Genomic DNA, 12,392 nt, shown 5'->3' on the forward strand with positions numbered 1-12,392 from the left:
TCTTCTATCTTCTTCAATCCGGAGCGGAGCGGGTCCATCTTGAAGACATCCGACGCGGAGCATCCTCTTCCATCCGACGGCGACTGAAGAATTAAGGTTCCTTTAAGTGACGCCATCCAAGAATCCTATCAGCCAATCGGAATTAAGGTAGGAAAAATCCTATTGGCTGATGCAATCAGCCAATAGAATTGAGCTTGCATTCTATTGGCTGATTGGAACAGCCAATAGAATGTGAGCTCAATCCTATTGGCTGATTGGATCAGCCAATAGGATTGAACTTCAATCCTATTGGCTGATTGCATCAGCCAATAGGATTTTTCCTACCTTAATGCCGATTCTATCATCCAATCAGAAATGAAGGGACTCCATCTTGAATGACGTCATTTAAAGAAAACTTCATTCTTCAGTCGCCGTCGGATGGAAGAGGATGCTCCGCATCGGATGTCTTCAAGATGTACCCGCTCCGCTCCAAATGGAAGAAGATAGAAGATGCCGGTCTGGATGTCCTCTTCTGGTCGGATTGGATGAAGACTTCTGCCCCTCTGGACGTCCACTTGTGCCCGGCTGGATGAAGAAGGCTCAAGGTAGGGTGATCTTCAGGGGGTAGTGTTAGGTTTTATTAAGGGGGGATTGGGTGGGTTTTAGAGTAGGGTTGGGTGTGTGGGTGGTGGGTTTTATTGTGGGGGGTATTTTTTTTTTTTTTTAGGTAAAAGAGTTGATTACTTTGGGGCAATGCCCCGCAAAAGGCCCTTTTAAGGGCTATTTGTAATTTAGTATAGGGTAGGGAATTTTATTTTTTGGGGGGGCTTTTTTATGTTATTAGGGGGATTAAATTAGGTGTAATTAGTTTAAAAAAATTGTAATTCTTTTTTATTTTCTGTAATTTAGTGGGTTTTTTTTTTGTACTTTAGTTTATTTAATTTAATTGTAATTAATTGAAGGTAATTTATTTAATTAATTTAATGATAGTGTAGTGTTAGGTGTAATTGTAATTTAGGTTAGGATTTATTTTACAGGTAAATTTGTACTTATTTTAACTAGGAAGTTATTAAATAGTTAATAACTATTTAATAACTATTGTACCTAGTTAAAATAAATACAAAGCTGCCTGTCAAATAAATATAAATCCTAAGCTAGCTACAATGTAACTATTATTTAATAGTAGTAATTTTATTTTGTGTTATTTAAATTATATTTAAGTTAGGGGGGTTAGACTTAGGGTTAGAATTAGGTTTAGGGGTTAATACATTTATTAAAGTGGCAGTGATGTCCGGTAGGCAGATTAGGGGTTAAACATTTTAGTTAAGTGTTTCCGATGTGGGGGGGGATGCTCGGTTTAGGAGTTAATAGGTAGTTTATGGGTGTTAGTGTACATTTTAGCACTTTAGTTAAGAGCTTTCTGTTCCGGCGTTAGCCCATAAAACTCAACTAGTGACTTTTAAATGCGGTAGGAGTCTTGCCAGGAGAGGGTCTACCGCTCACTTTTTCCAGCGATCGTAATACCGGCATTAGGAAAATCCCATTAAAAAGATAGGATACGCAATTGACATAAGGGGATTTGCGGTAAGCTAAAATCGCGGAAAAAAGTGAGCGAAACACCTGTACCTGCCAGACTCATAATACCAGCGGGCATTAAAAAGCAGCGTTGGGACCCCTCAATGCTGCTTTTTAAGGCTAAAGCAAGACTCGTAATCTAGCCGCATGCTAATTATTCATTTCTACAAATGTTCTATATCACGTCATTTATACATGACATTTATTTCTGTCTGCTTTTTAATACTGACATCCATGGGCTAACACAACCATAAAGAAAAATTATTGCAGATTATGATACATAAAAGTATTTCTTGAATGCAGAAAATATGTTTTATACAAATATTATGATACAATAAACAAGATTGATTTCCTGTACCAAATGTTTGTTCATCAAATATCTGTAGAACAGCATATGTGTTATCAATCTGATGAGAAATTAGGCAACTATAAAACTTTTTGTATTTTAAAAGCAATTTTTCATACGCTGAAAAGAAACCTACATACAGTTAGTGATTTGATGGCTTAAAACTAAATATGTTTTAGATTTCTACCAGGGGAGTAACTAGACCTCTTTGGGCCTCAGAGTAAAGGCTGTGGCCAGGCCCTCCCTTACAATAGCTACCTTTTTGCTGTTTGCAATTGACTGAAGCTGACCTAACAGATGCCTAGGAGCAAGAGGAACTGCTTCTCTGTGTGTGTCAGGATTAATGTAGAAAAGCAGCCCAGTAGCTAACACAACCATTACACAACACAGACGTGCCTAATTCAGAAGGGAAATACAAAAGCAAGGTGAAAACGTTCCGAGGTCAAAGCAGGCAGCTAAGGTTAATAGATGGTAGTACAGGCACAAGGTTAGGGCAGGCAGCTAAGGTTAATAGATGGTAGTACAGGCAAGGGGTTAGGGCAGGCAGCTAAGGTTCATAGATGGTAGTACAGGCACAAGGTCAGGGCAGGCAGCTAAGGTTAATAGATGGTAGTACAGGCACAAGGTTAGGGCAGGCAGTTAAGGTTAATAGATGGTAGTACAGGCAAGGGGTTAGGGCAGGCAGCTAAGGTTCATAGATGGTAGTACAGGCACAAGGTCAGGGCAGGCAGCTAAGGTTAATAGATGGTAGTACAGGCACAAGGTTAGGGCAGGCAGTTAAGGTTAATAGATGGTAGTACAGGCAAGGGGTTAGGGCAGGCAGCTAAGGTTCATAGATGGTAGTACAGGCACAAGGTCAGGGCAGGCAGCTAAGGTTAATAGATGGTAGTACAGGCACAAGGTTAGGGCAGGCAGCTAAGGTTCATAGATGGTACTACAGGCACAAGGTCAGGGCAGGCAGCAAAGAATTATAGATGGTACTACAGGTATGAGGTCAGGGCAGACAGCAAAGGTTCATAGATGGTACTACAGGTATGAGGTCAGGGCAGACAGCAAAAGTTCATAGATGGTACTACAGGCACAGGGTTAGGGTAGGCAGCTAAGGTTCATAGATGGTAGTACAGGCACAAGGTCAGGTCAGGCAGCTAAGGTTCGTAGACTGTACTACAGGAACAAGGTCAGGGCAGGCAGCAAAGGTTCATAGATGGAACTACAGGCATGAGGTCAGGGCAGACAGCAAAGGTTCATAGATGGAACTACAGGCACAAGGTCAGGGCAGGCAGCAAAGGTTCATAGATGGTACTACAGGCATGAGGTCAGGGCAGACAGCAAAGGTTCATAGATGGAACTACAGGCACAAGGTCAGGGCAGGCAGCAAAGGTTCATAGATGGAACTACAGTCACAGGGTCAGGGCAGACAACAATGGTTAATAAAGGGGAAAGCAGGCAAAAGATCAGGGCAGGCAGGCAGCCAGCTATGATTCATACACTGGACTTCACACTAGACTAGCTATTTAATAACTGAGCACTGAGCTTACTGAACAGCTGTGCTTTATAGGGTTGCTAAATGAGTGACAGCTGGGGGTGGGGTGTAAGCTATAAATCTCTCACATCTCCTGTGCATTACTGTTTGTCAAATAATGCATCTCTGCCACCAGGATGGTACCTGTGTATCCTCTGCAGGAGTCTAGGTACACATTGCTGCAGCTGAAATCTGCGGGGAAATGGAATAATGCTGCACCAACATGGAAGAATTGAATAGAAGCACATGGAAGGATAGCGCAGGTAAGTACATTACATAGTGATTAATCTTTCTCCCTAGTCCACAATACAGAATTTGTCCTCCTGTACAAATATGGTGGCAAGTTTTTAGAGATGTGCATTTGTTTTGTTCCGAATGCACATTTGTTAATGAAACATGAATATTCATTTTGTTTTCACAAAACAAATATCAAAAAGACTTCACCATGAAATTTAAAAAAATCAAATAAATGCTGCCAAAATTCACCAGTATTCATTTGTTTCCTTTAAAGTGCCATAAAACATTTGGAGTTATGTGCATATTATAAAAGGGTCAACTGAGGTAAAACAGTGTGTGGGAATTTTTTTTGGAAAAAAAAGTATTTTAATAAAATTTCCAAAAAAACTGCAAAATCATATAACAAAATATGCATGTAAGGATAATTAATTATGCAATCAAGAAAGGAGGATGTCCCTGTAAGGTGTGTCATGAGTTAAATAGGAGCTAGAGTCACTGTTGTATACAGAAACTTCACAGACCCAATAGGTTAAATGTTACCAAACAGACATTAGTAGTGTAATTATAATCCCCTCCTCTCACCTCTGATACATCCGGTCCTGGGGGCAGGATCAATGGAACCTGTGAGCGGTATGCGCAGTATACTGGTGGCTCTTCTCCTTCAGCCTGTCCAGTGTAGCTTTCAAACAGCGTCCGCTGTTGGTACTGTACTCCCTCGTCAGACGTTCCTGGAGGGAGGGGGGCGGGAACCACCTAACACTTCCCTGTGTATTTCCATGAGGTGATTGGTTGGAAGACGTCCTCTGCTCAAACGCTCACTCCTGATTGGAGGGAAATCGATCTCAGCCAATCCTCTTGCGAATAGGGGAAGCACGGCTGCAGGGTCTGTTCAGCAGTGTGGAAGTTAGGGATAGTACGAGGAGCAATCTCCTCTCTCAGTGCTCACGCTGGTAGGTCACAGTAACAGCACAACAGAGGAAGCGGAGCACTGAGTTAAATAAGAAGTTCACTTTATTTGAGCAATTTAAAAAAAAAACGAAGAACTACAAGGAGATAAAGGGTGCTATTCCTTGCATAGGGTTCAGCTCAAACAGCTGCTGACATGTTTCGGCATTTCAACGTTATCAAAGCTGCTGAACTGTGTAGGGAATAGCCCTCTTTTAAAACACAATTGCTGAACCCTACTGGGCAATAGTACACAGGGGGAAGGATTTCTTATTAACCCCTTATAACCTGTACAAGTGGAGTATATAACAATACTGAAACAGATTACCAAAAACAGGTTATGTTAAACCATGAACAGGTTATTATACACAAAACAACTGAAATAACATTCCTAAACTTATAAAGAATTCAAATTAAGGTCATACATTCTGCATTTGCATGTTGAAAAGAAAAAATAAATAAACTTTATAATCACTAATTGGATTGTACTAATATATATCATATAAACAATCCAATGTATAGAATGTTAAATTGGTAAGCCTGTACTCGTGTGAATAGCTAGCTCCTAGGAGAGGGTATCAGGATAGTTTGTCCTAGACCTGTTAACTGTCCATTTGTATATGGCTATCCTACCATCTTAAATACACTCAATACTTAGGATATAGTTATTGTGTATCTGAAATAAACCCATGGAGAGGGGGATGTAGAATTGTTAATGCCAAATGAAATGGACAACATCCTATTATGGATAAAATATAAGGATATTAACCTTATAATTATGCAAGGTCAGGAGACCACTATTAGGTCTATTGAAAGAGAGGAGGTATCAGTGGTATTTGTAGCTAGATGTAAATATGTTTGTAATACATGTGTGTACCGTTCAAAGACACACAATTCACAATCTCTCTGTTCAGGAGTTAAGTGGAGTTAATTTGGCATCTTAGTCACTCCCAGTGGTTGATCAGATCATACATGGAATTTAGCCCTATTGGGTGTCTAGTCTTTAATGTAAAGATCCAAAAGATCTCTCGTTTTGATAATAGTTTATCCCTATCGCCTCCTTTAGGGGGTTTTAGTACTCTCTCTATGCATGTCCAACGAAAGGTTTCAGAGCCTTTATTGTGTATGGATGTGAAGTGTTGGACCAGGGGGGTGCTTGCTGTTCCCGCCCTTATGCTCGAGAGGTGCTCCCTAATTCTTGATCTGACCTCCCTGGTTGTGAGACCAACATATTGTTTGGCACACTCTGTGCATGATGCTAGGTAGATCGTATAGGTCGACCTACAGTTGAGACACATATTAATAGGAAAAGAATGACCAGTTGCTGAAGATCTGAACTGATCACCCATTTCCACTTTTTCTCAGGCAACGCAATCTCTATTGTGACATTTAAACATTCCCTTCTGGGTGAGCCAAGATGACTCATGTCTTATGGTGTCCTTACCAATTCTGGTTGGAGAAACCACGTTACCTATTGTTTTACTTCTCCGATAGGTGAAATGGCAAGACTTAGTGGTTAGATCTGCCAGTCCTTCATCAGCTCTGAGCATAACCAGATGTTTCTTGATTATCTCACAGATCTGGGAATATTGCTCTGAATGGTCAGTTACAAAGTAGAGATCATCCTGCATGCTGTGCTCTCTATTCTGCTTTGGTTTGGGATGTAATAGATCCCTTATGTCAATCTTTCTGACCTCATCTAGGGTTGATGTTATACAATTGCTGGCGTAACCCCTTGCTTTGAGCCTATCCGATAGTTTTTTGCTTCATCCTCAAAATTGTCCAATTCCGAGCAATTCCGTTTTAAACGGATGAACTGACCCTTGATGATACCTTTGAATACACTCTTGGGGTGACAGCTTGTTGCATGTAGCAATGTGTTGCCAGAGATTGGCTTTCTGAAGGCTGTACTGCGAATTTTTTCACCAATTACCCCCAAAAGTGTTACATCCAGGTAGTTGATGCTCGTATTGTTGGACTCAGAGGTAAAGCTCAGTCCCAAGTCGTTTTCATAGAGGAGATCCAGAAATATGGATAACTCATCTGTGCTCCCCTTCCAAATGAATAGGAGGTCATCAATGAACCTCCTATAAAAAAACACTTTTGAGCAGAGGGGGTTCCCACCTCCAAAGATGTGGTCCTGCTCCCACCAACCCATGTATAGGTTGGCATAGGAGGGGGCAAATTTTGCCCCCATCGCAGTCCCACAAATCTGGAGGTAGAACACCCCCTCAAACTCAAAGTAATTGTGGGATAAAAGAAACTCGGCTACGCGGAGCACGTATTCACAGAAGTCGGGCTCCTGACCATGGTATTTGTACAAAAACCAAGACAGAGCTTCCAAACCCTTAGTGTGTGGGATTGACGAATAAAGTGACTTAACATCAACTGTTAGCCAGACAAAGTCTTCCTCCCACTTGATGTTCTCAAGTAGTTTCAGAATGTGCATAGTGTCTCTTGTATAGCTCCATAGATTAGGAACCATTGGCTGCAGGACCTGGTCCAGCCACTCAGACGCATGCTCCAAGAGAGAGCCTATGCCACTGACAATGGGCCTTCCTACCACATTGTCAAGTGACTTGTGGACCTTCGGTAAAAGGTTAAAGGTCGGGATGGTGGGTGTATTTACCGATAGATAAATACTGGTTTCTTCATTTAAGAAACCTGCCTCTGTGCCATCATCTATCAGATTCTCAAGTTTTTTCTTGAAGATGGCAGTGGGATCAGTGCTCAATACCCGGTAGTCATGGGCATTATGCAGTTGTCTGTGTGCCTCTTTGATGAAGTCTGTTTTATTCATCACCACCACAGACCCACCTTTGTCCGCTGCTCTAATCACCAGGTCGGGATTATTGCCCAAGGCAGCCAAAGCCTCCCTCTCCCTGGTAGTGAGATTGTGTTTCTTGTTTTTATCAGTGTAGTAAAGCCTACTTAGTTCTGCTTCTACCCTGCTTTGGAACCTTTCGATAATGGTTTCCCTGGCATGTATGGGGTAAAAGCGTGAGGGACATTTGAACCTGGGGAATCTATTAGAAGAATGTATTAGTGTCTCAGCCTCAGAAGTATTCAATGCTTCTAATGTTGACAGACCACAGAGGTCTTGAAATTCAAAACCATCTGCAATGTTGGGGTTAAATGAGATTATGGCCCCCTCAGCATAATCTTCCACTGTGTCCTTATCAGACCTAGTGGAAAAATATTTCCTCAAGGTAATCTTGCGTATCAGTCTGTTCACATCAATCAAAGTGTTAAACAGATTAAAGGTATTTGTCGGAACAAATCCTAATCCAAGGCTCAACACTTTGATTTCTGTGGCATTTAGATTGTAAGCAGATAAATGAATTACTGATATCTCGTCTTTCTCTGGCCCTTCTGGTTTCTCCTGAGCGTATAGCCCCCCTTTTTTGGTGCTTTTGCCCCTTCTCTCCCCCCGTCGCCTTGGGGGGGGGGGGGGGGGAGGGAAAAAACCTGGTGAAGTTCCACACTTTCTGATTTGTTAGGTGCTTCTTTGGTTTGTATAGTGTCAGATGTCTGTGGAGTGTACCTAGAGGGTGGTGCAGCATTTTTTAATATGGGTGGTGGTACTGTTGTTACTTTTTCTGGAGGTATAGTAGGCTGGTTAGACAAATTAGCGTGTTGACTTTGGTTCTGTATATAGTGGGTAGGGGGGGGGCAGAACTGCCACAAGGAATATGATCTAGAGTAAATCCTTCATCTTCCCCTGATGCTGAACTCTCTCCCCCTGAATCAGCCTCACTGTCAGAGAATCTGATTCGTCGTTGCTGTCTGCCTCTGCCCCTACCCCTGCGTCTGCCTCTAAAACCTCTTCCCCTATTGGAGACACCAAAGTTCTGATTATTCTCTCTGTATTTTTGTGTTCTTTCCCTTTTATTCCAAATATACATTGTGTTGTTATTGAAGTCTGTTTGATCTCTAATATATTTTGAGTGTTTTATTTCAAGTAAAAGAGATTTTGCTTCTGCAACAGCTTCTTGTAACAAATTATCAAACCTAGCAAAATCTGTGTGGTCACATCTCTTATTTAGCTCCTCTTGTACCTGACTAATTTTAATAGTAATTTCTTGAATCTGTTTATTTTTATAGGTAATGAGGAGCCGCATTAGATTCCAGGAGCATTCTGACAGAGTCTCATTCCATACATTTATAAAGTGTGTAAAAAGTGGGGTATTTGTTTATTCTTAAGCATCTGGGTATGAGCTTAAGCTTAAAATAGTTCTCCATAGTCCAAACATCCCATTTGTATTTATTCTCTTTATTTATCAAAAGTTCCATCTCTTCAAAAAGGGTGTTAAGTCTTTGTTGTGTCCTGTCCATTGTAAAAAAAATTTCAGCAAGTTCAAAATTAGAGTCCCTCTCACTAGCATTTCTCAGTGAGTACAAGTTTTTTATAGGAGGTTCATTGATGACCTCCTATTCATTTGGAAGGGGAGCACAGATGAGTTATCCATATTTCTGGATCTCCTCAATGAAAACGACTTGGGACTGAGCTTTACCTCTGAGTCCAACAATACGAGCATCAACTACCTGGATGTAACACTTTTGGGGGTAATTGGTGAAAAAATTCGCAGTACAGCCTTCAGAAAGCCAATCTCTGGCAACACATTGCTACATGCAACAAGCTGTCACCCCAAGAGTGTATTCAAAGGTATCATCAAGGGTCAGTTCATCCATTTAAAACGGAATTGCTCGGAATTGGACAATTTTGAGGATGAAGCAAAAAAACTATCGGATAGGCTCAAAGCAAGGGGTTACGCCAGCAATTGTATAACATCAACCCTAGATGAGGTCAGAAAGATTGACAGAAGGGATCTATTACATCCCAAACCAAAGCAGAATAGAGAGCACAGCATGCAGAATGATCTCTACTTTGTAACTGACCATTCGGAGCAATATCCCCAGATCTGTGAGATAATCAAGAAACATCTGGTTATGCTCAGAGCTGATGAAGGACTGGCAGATCTAACCACTAAGTCTTGCCATTTCACCTATCGGAGAAGTAAAACAATAGGTAACGTGGTTTCTCCAACCAGAATTTGTAAGGACACCATAAGACATGAGTCATCTTGGCTCACCCAGAAGGGAATGTTTAAATGTCACAATAGAGATTGCGTTGCCTGCGAAAAAGTGGAAATGGGTGATCAGTTCAGATCTTCAGCAACTGGTCATTCTTTTCCTATTAATATGTGTCTCAACTGTAGGTCGACCTATACGATCTACCTAGCATCATGCACAGAGTGTGCCAAACAATATGTTGGTCTCACAACCAGGGAGGTCAGATCAAGAATTAGGGAGCACCTCTCGAGCATAAGGGCGGGAACAGCAAGCACCCCCCTGGTCCAACACTTCACATCCATACACAATAAAGGCTCTGAAACCTTTCGTTGGACATGCATAGAGAGAGTACTAAAACCCCCTAAAGGAGGCGATAGGGATAAACTATTATCAAAACGAGAGATCTTTTGGATCTTTACATTAAAGACTAGACACCCAATAGGGCTAAATTCCATGTATGATCTGATCAACCACTGGGAGTGACTAAGATGCCAAATTAACTCCACTTAACTCCTGAACAGAGAGATTGTGAATTGTGTGTCTTTGAACGGTACACACATGTATTACAAACATATTTACATCTAGCTACAAATACCACTGATACCTCCTCTCTTTCAATAAACCTAATAGTGGTCTCCTGACCTTGCATAATTATAAGGTTAATATCCTTATATTTTATCCATAATAGGATGTTGTCCATTTCATTTGGCATTAACAATTCTACATCCCCCTCTCCATGGGTTTATTTCAGATACACAATAACTATATCCTAAGTATTGAGTGTATTTAAGATGGTAGGATAGCCATATACAAATGGACAGTTAACAGGTCTAGGACAAACTATCCTGATACCCTCTCCTAGGAGCTAGCTATTCACACGAGTACAGGCTTACCAATTTAACATTCTATACATTGGATTGTTTATATGATATATATTAGTACAATCCAATTAGTGATTATAAAGTTTATTTATGTTTTCTTTTCAACATGCAAATGCAGAATGTATGACCTTAATTTGAATTCTTTATGAGTTTAGGAATGTTATTTAGGTTGTTTTGTGTATAATAACCTGTTCATGGTTTAACATAACCTGTTTTTGGTAATCTGTTTCAGTATTGTTATATACTCCACTTGTACAGGTTATAAGGGATTAATAAGAAATCCTTCCCCCTGTGTACTATTGCCCAATAGGGTTCAGCAATTGTGTTTTAAAAGAGGGCTATTCCCTACACAGTTCAGCAGCTTTGATAACGGTGGAATGCCGAAACATGTCAGCAGCTGTTTGAGCTGAACCCTATGCAAGGAATAGCACCCTTTATCTCCTTGTAGTTCTTCGTTTTTTTTTAAATTGCTCAAATAAAGTGAACTTCTTATTTAACTCAGTGCTCCACTTCCTCTGTTGTGTAATTAATTATGCAAGCAAGGGGGGTAAGGAGGGACAGCAGGTACTGCTATTGTTTGTTGCCAAGAGGCTTGCTCGTTTCAATGGGGATAATTTCACATGCTTTGTGAAAGCTTTTGCATTATACTGTGTTATGCTTTAGTCAGGTGCCATTTGAAGAAGTACATTCTGAAGAAGCTATGGCATGGATAGCACCTTCCATATATGGAAATGCCAAGGGGAAGCTTGGTGAAGACAAAACTATGCCTGAATTAAATGGGTTAATGGGAGTTAAAAAATAAACTGTTTTGCAGGTAAGCTTTGGCTGCATTATATATTTAGAAACTTATGTTAGTTCATACTGTTTTATGTCTAACATAAGACCGCTGCTCCTAAACTCATACGCTGCCTCTGAGGCAGCATATAGAAATCTGCCCAATCATATACGATCCGGCTGATTGACACCCCCTGCTAGCGGCCGATTGGCTGTGAATCTGTAGGGGGCGGTATTGCACCAGCAGTTCACAAGAACTGCTGGTGCAATGATAAATGCCAACAGCGTATGCTGTCGACATTTATCGATGTGCTGCAGACAGGGATCACTATAGCGGATCATGTCTGTCCGCACATATATAAATAGACCCAATAATACCAGATTGTGCTCTTTTCCTATTGAAAAATAGATATCACACCCTGCACTTGTAATCTAAATAAAAAAATTTAACTAAAGAAAATACAACATTGTAATATGCATTTATTGTTTATTTGCCATTGTTTGCTTCAACATGCTTCTCAATCAAACATCAAAACATGAATAGAATGTCTGTTTAAAGGGACATTATATTTTTCTTTAATGATTCACAGCATAAAGTTAAAAAAAAAATAGTTTGTTTCTTATCTATTTTAATCTCCCTAAGGGTAATGGGGGCAACCTGATGTGGACTTCTTGCTTACTGCTTAGCACGATATAGCTGAACCGTCACTGATGAGGCCAATAAAGGCCAAAACGTACGTCGGGTTTAGCTGTTCTAATCCATTGTTCAGATGAGAATTGTCATTTTTCCTTTTGTATGGGGTCAGACTGAAATCTGCATGAAAGTTTACTTCTTTGGAAAACACAGTTTGGGCAGAAACAAGCTGCACCGTGGGTGGGTACCATCCATAAGGTGGGCTATTAAGCACCATCAGTCCCCAGTTGAGCACTTCTCTTATGTATTTAAAAAAAAAATCCACTTTTTAATTTCAAATGTACTTTTTTAATTGTATTACTTTTGTTAAAGGGCATATAAACATATATGCAGCACTATATGGTAGCAGTTTTGCAATGATTTTAA

This window comes from Bombina bombina, chromosome 2 (assembly GCF_027579735.1).
Source record: "Bombina bombina isolate aBomBom1 chromosome 2, aBomBom1.pri, whole genome shotgun sequence".
Classification (NCBI taxonomy): Eukaryota; Metazoa; Chordata; class Amphibia; order Anura; family Bombinatoridae; genus Bombina; species Bombina bombina.